The following is a 6,497-nucleotide window of genomic DNA, read 5'->3' on the forward strand; positions in this document are numbered from 1 at the left end:
ATGCAGCTCCTTAGGTACAGATATGGACCAAATTGCATGGTACATTTTTAAACAAAAGCCTAAAGAAGCAATATTATTGTCTGTAGTTATGTAGCATTTTGTTTAGAAGATAGCATGTATATGGTTGCACTTTCCTAAAATATGTCTGAATACTATCTAAACTATTACATGTTTGCCTCTGAGAAGGGAACTAGGTGAATAGGGGATGAGATAGATAAAGAGAAATTGTTCATTATTTCATATCTCTTATATTTTGAACAATGTGAACGTATTAATTACCTAATATATCAAGATCATTTAATTATTTTTTAAAATATAAAATCTTATACCTGATCAAAATGAATTTGTTTTCACATTGTCTGGTGGATTGGTTCTTGAACTTCCAAAACAATACATTTATTTTTTGGATGTATAATTTTACTCTTTATAAAACTTATTTTTTTCATCCTTGCTTGTTTGAAAGATCATAATCCTTCATAAGTCATGCATAGTTGACTAATTTGAGGGAATATCCTAAGTTTTTTCCTACCTATTAAAGAATGAAAATATTAAAACTTTGATGACAATAATTCTTTTAATTATCAGGGCCAATGAACTCCTTTTCACAAATGTAACGAAAGCGTCTACTACAATCAGCACTAAAAATATTTGATGACTCGAGGTATCCACATTTTATATCCGGTAAACTCTGTTGGAAATTCCTGCAGCAGAGAATATATTTATTTTAGAAAGTCATTTCTCAGGTGATATCACGAATTTAAAACATATGTGAAATTATTTCAATGCACATACAACATTTACATTCTTAACACAGATCTCTCACTTGAACTTCTTAATCATGTATCACCATTCCCAAGTGCCACCCCCAATTGTAGCTAACTGGTTAATAGATTCATTAAACTTGGATCTAAAACTGAATTCCAAATATGCCCTATTAACATTAATGGCTACATCATTCTTACAATTACTGGCCCAAAAACCTTGGAAACATCCCTGAATTGTCAGTCTCTCTCACACATTTTTTTCCCCTCTCACACATCTTTGAAAGAAGCGTGGGATCTGACCACATTGCACCAGCACCAACCCTACCATCTTCATCAAGACACCACATCTCAGCTGGATGAATCCAAAAGACTCTTGGTCTCCTGCATCTCAGCTTTTAGTCCCCACTCTTCATCCCACCAAGGAACACATGCCATCTAATCTGAACAGAATGTCCAGAGGGAGTCTCTGAAACAGGAAACCTGCCTTTGTCACTCCTCTGTTCAAAACCTTCTAATAGCTTCTCATTGCCCACATGAAAAAAAAAGTTCTTACACTTTTATTATGTCCTACACACACTCACCATCATTACCTCTCTGACCTACTTCTCTCCCCCTTTCTCACTTTACTCCAGCATCACAGGCCCTCTTGCTATTTCCCAAAGCATGCTACATACATTCCTACCTCAGAGTCTTTACACCAGCTGTTTCTTTTGTTTGTTTGCTTATCAGGCATTTATTTATTTATTTATTTATTTATTTATTTATTTATTTTTAATTTAAATTCAATTAGCCAACATATAGTATATCATTAGTTTTTTATATACTGTTCAATGATTCATCAGTTACATATAACACCCGGTGCTCATCAGATTATGTGCCCAGCTTAATGCTCATCACCCAGTTACGCCATCACCCACTCCCCTCCCTTCCACAACCCTCAGTTTGTTTCCCAGGGTTAAGAGTCTCTCATGGTTTATCTCTATCTCTGAATTCTTCACACTAGCTGTTTCTACTGGTAGGATGCTGTCCCATCAGATAATCCACAGGGCTTGCTCATTCAATATACTATACAAACACCATTTCTCAAGGACACTGTCTCTGAGCACCCCCCTTTAAAACAGTAAAATCTCCTCCTCTTACCTTCATACACAAAAGACATTAAAATAGCAAAAAGTGAGAAACGTCACAACAATCCAAAACATTTATCTTCTTCTAATATGCCATATAATTTACTTAGCATTGTTGGTTTGTCCTCACTCATCCTCACCAGCACTATCATGCCTGCATTAGGATGTAATATCCATAAAGGGAGGATACTGTGGCATGTTTTATTCATCTCTGTAGCTTCAATGGCTAGAAAAGTGTCTGGCACATTACAGGCAAACAAAAAAGAGCATGTTAAATAGCCCATGTCTCTCATACTGTCCCCCATGTTACTTAGATTTAGTTAAAACAGTCCATTTTTCTTCATTTTCTAAACTAGTTTCCTAGACATCAAACCAATAAATCTATGGGATTTACTAATGAGACAGGACTACCAGAAATTATGTGGATTTGTGTGAAATAATAACATGAAAGACACTAAGTAGTGGCCACATTAGACATACAAGATTACTAAATGATTTATTGGAAAAAGCTCTTTTCTTCTTAGTTCTTGAATGATACCGAGTAAACACATATAAGTCGCACTGACAGAAAGCTGGGTTTAGATACAACTTTTCTTTCCTCATTATATTTTTACTATTTCCTGCAACCATACCAGCAAACATGCTAGTATCAAGGAACATACAAGAAAAAGATACAACAACAAAATGTCACTTTATTGTGTTTGGAAGGACACTCTATTAAAGAACATGGGAATAAATAATGCTCTTTGGATCTATTTAAAGCCTGAGATTTGCATTTGGTTGCCTATCTGAGAAGTGAGAGCAAATGGGATTCAAGATATTCCCTAAGTCCCCAAGGATCCTTTCCTATTCATGACCTATAATCTAGCAGGATTTCCTGAGCAGGAAAGGGAATGAAAACTGGGACATGAAGACTTACACCGTCTGAGATGGGAGTGTGCCATCCAGCCACTTCCAGGGATGCTTAGCTCCTATTTTATATAATCCAATCCAATAATTGTGTTTTATTTTTGACTGAATGAAGTTCTGTGGGAAAAGTAAAATTACTGATATTACTCATATTATCAATGAAAACACCTCATCTGCAAAGGACTCCTAAAATACTGGGCACTTTTATCTTCAAATGCCACTGTGATAAATGGAAGAGGCAGGCTAATTTCTACATGGTGCAGAGATGAAATTAAAATGGAAAGTTTTCATTGAATGAATCACTCAAAAGTCCTTGTGACTGGATGAAAAATATCAACAAAGCACATGATGGACTTAAAAAAAATCTCCACCTATAATAAAGTAGATGGGTAAATACAACTGCATGAAAGCTGGAAATTGTCTTCATCATAAGACATTTTAAGAATGTAGAAAGGCAGGTTTCAAATCTGGAGACATCTGTAATAATTTATAGAATAAATACGTATTTCTATAAATCAATAAGAAAACAAAATGATCTAATAAGAAAAAATAGACAAAACATAAGAACATATTTCAAATAAATAAAGCATATAGCCAATAAATATAGAAAGAGCCAAGCTTACCAGATCAGGCAAATGCAAAACAAAGCCACAGGGATAAATTTTATAACTACTCAATTGGCAGAAAGTAAAAATAACCACACCAAGTTCGTGGGATGGTAAAGATCAAAAATATCTTTAAAACTGTTGTTAAATCATATTGAAATATAATTTGGAATTCTCATATAAAATTGAACTTGTACAAATCCTATTTCCCAATGATTCCATTCCTAGGTAGGTTTGTGATAAAGAGAAAAGAGGACACATGGAACAATTTGGCACAGAGACATGTCTAAGAATGTTTAATGAAGGACTATTCATAACAAAGCTGGATAAAAACCAATTTCCCATCACCTAGAGAATGGACGAAGTGTACCCAAGTTGTGGAATATTATACAACAGTGAAAACGAAGAAACTATGTCCACAGGCGTTAAAACAGCTTATGTCACTTATTTGCTATGTACACTGAAGCAAATAAAACTTCTTTGAGTATTTTGTTTATGATACAGTGAGAATCATATTGACTGTTTTGAGGATTTTGTGCACTGAATAATGCATGCAGTGTTGAAAATACCTTTAACATAAAAAACTGTAAATTATTTGTAATCATTATTCCAATTGACATATTTATTCACTTCAAATGTCTCCTATGGATGCAAATATGAAGAAACAAATTAATGTTCCTTCCTAAAAGCAATGTAATCTAATCCCCTCTCTCCCTCACTCTTTCTCTCAACACACACACACATACAAACACACACTCCAATATTTTTTCACTGTAATTAAGTTGTATAAGAAAAATTCTTAATAGTGCATCTTTTAGAGTAGATAAAATGGGTGGGTATTATATAAGCATCACAAAACTTTTCGGGGTCTCCGAAGAAACACTAAAATTAAAAGTTCATTGATTCTTTCATTCACATATATTTCTTATAGTTAGGACTGTACATTAATATATAAAAGCCAATCTCAGTTTCCAGTATCAATGGATTTAAGGCACTGCTTTCATTACACTCTTGGGCACCGTAAAGCAAAAAAGACTAAAATCCTAAACCATTAGTATAAAAGTAATGCTGTCCTACAGCAAAGACTGTCGCAGGGTTTGTATAGTGCATCAGTATTCCAGTTTAGATCCTGACAACAGGCTGTCACCAAATGAGGCGAGAGACTATGAAACTCAGCTTTGTTCTAACCCATGACAAAAGCCTCATGGAATTTCAAAGGCCCTAGATTAGTTCATGGAAATAAAAAGATAACAAGTATATGACATTTCAGTGAAACTCTGAAGCCTAGAAACTTCAATGGCAAGACTAAAACTGAAGAAAACTGTTTTGGAAAGTACAGGGGACATAGGGATTACAAATAAATTTAATTTCTGAGAGAAGAAAATTCAAATTATTGAGGAATTGATTGATAGCAACTGAGATTTATATTAATCAAGGTACTCATAAGATATACCCATATTTTTAAAATTTATTTGACTCCATATGCTATTATTAGTTTTTCTGTTTCTTACACTTAAGAGTGATTGATTGATATTGTTATTTTAATAAGAATTTCAGAAACAAAAAAACATACGTTTCATTTTTTTTTTCAAGTCAGCTCTACACCTAACATGGGGCTTGAACTCACAACTCCAACATCAAGAATCACACGCACTACCAAACAAGTGAGCAAGCCAGACACCCTTGAATGTTGTTGTTTGTTTCTTTTTAACTTGAGGCTTTTAAGTCTTCCTTCACTAGACACTAATAGAAAGAACACTGCTAGCACTAAACAGTGTAACTGGAATTCAGGACCTAAATGGAATCATTAGAAGAAAAGCTGCAGAATCCAATCTGTTGACTTAATATTCCTAAATTCCATAAGGAATGGCAAATGTGATCTAAATGTCTCTTCTAGAAGAGAGGTGCTTCCTCTGTCATTCTAGATAAGTAAAAGAAAAATTCATTTTTAGAGAACCATTCTTGCTGTATTCAGCCTCTTGACTTTACATCCTTTTTCCCATAGCCATGAAAGTGAGAGACTCATTTTCCCTTAGAAGTGTGATCCCTCCCAAATACTGAACAGAATTCAGTACAATGAGAAAATGACTCTTTCAGAATGCTCATACCACTGAAGGCAATATTTCATTTACCCTGTATTAGCCCTGAGAAACTAAAAACTGAACAGCTTGATGTATACTAAATTTGAAGACTGAAAATCACTTCATGTCACACACAGCAGAGCCATTTCTTTTGGTTTAAGACAGTGGTTCTTCTAGGTCTCTGTTACATACGTGTCTCTTCTGCAGAGCAATCTGAACCAGTTAGCAAGTACTTCAACACAAAGTGGTCAAATAATACTGAATGAAAGTGTAAGCAATTATCCTAACTGAAAATATAGGAACTTCTCATAAAGCGTTTACTCGAGTTTTATAAAGTAGTCATACCTGCTCCTCTTTATTATCGATCTTAATGAGATTAGAACGCTGGTCTTGGCATGACTCCTGACTCCTCTCCCAAGTCTTCTCTTCCTTTGAAAAATAGTAACAGCTTTTTCCACAGCAGTATAATTTTTCTTGAAGTATGGTATATCCTTTATCTTGAAAACAAAATCCAACACGATCTTCAACCAAGAACACTTACAGACCTGCACTTTCTACATATTTCATGCTTAGTTCAGATTGATGCCAAAAAAAATAAGTGGTATTTCTGTATCCCAAAAGTCTGATGTTGGGAATAGCTCTTTGGCCAAATTGTGAAGCCAGGGACTGTTTCTGACAGACATAAGACCATTGCACTGAGAAACATTGGCTTCTCAAGGGCAAATAAACTGCAGCAATATGGAGCAGGTCTCCCTTCTAGGAGAAATCCACCAATGGAAAATACAAGGATGGTATTAATTCCAAGGCATCTATATTGGGGAGAATTCATTCATGAGGATAAATTACTCAAATAATCAAATCAACATGACTTTGTGATTACCTATAATTAAGAAAATGGATTTATTTTATTTTTTTTTTTTTTAAAGATTTTATTTATTTATGTGACAGAGAGACAGCCAGCGAGAGAGGGAACACAGCAGGGGGAGTGGGAGAGGAAGAAGCAGGCTCATA

General features: G+C 34.6%; 1 long non-coding RNA gene across 1 annotated transcript; it reads right to left on the reverse strand.

Annotated features, from left to right (window-relative positions):
* Nucleotides 1-591: 591 nt before the first annotated feature.
* LOC125282269 (uncharacterized) lies at nucleotides 592-5,973 on the reverse strand. The gene is made up of 3 exons (XR_007189426.2): nucleotides 5,832-5,973; nucleotides 2,811-2,917; nucleotides 592-701 (listed from the first exon to the last, which is right to left on the reverse strand). It is a non-coding gene; the product is annotated as an uncharacterized LOC125282269 (long non-coding RNA).
* Between the last annotated feature and the right edge of the window lie 524 nt (nucleotides 5,974-6,497).

Source organism: Ursus arctos, unplaced genomic scaffold (assembly GCF_023065955.2).
Source record: "Ursus arctos isolate Adak ecotype North America unplaced genomic scaffold, UrsArc2.0 scaffold_26, whole genome shotgun sequence".
Classification (NCBI taxonomy): Eukaryota; Metazoa; Chordata; class Mammalia; order Carnivora; family Ursidae; genus Ursus; species Ursus arctos.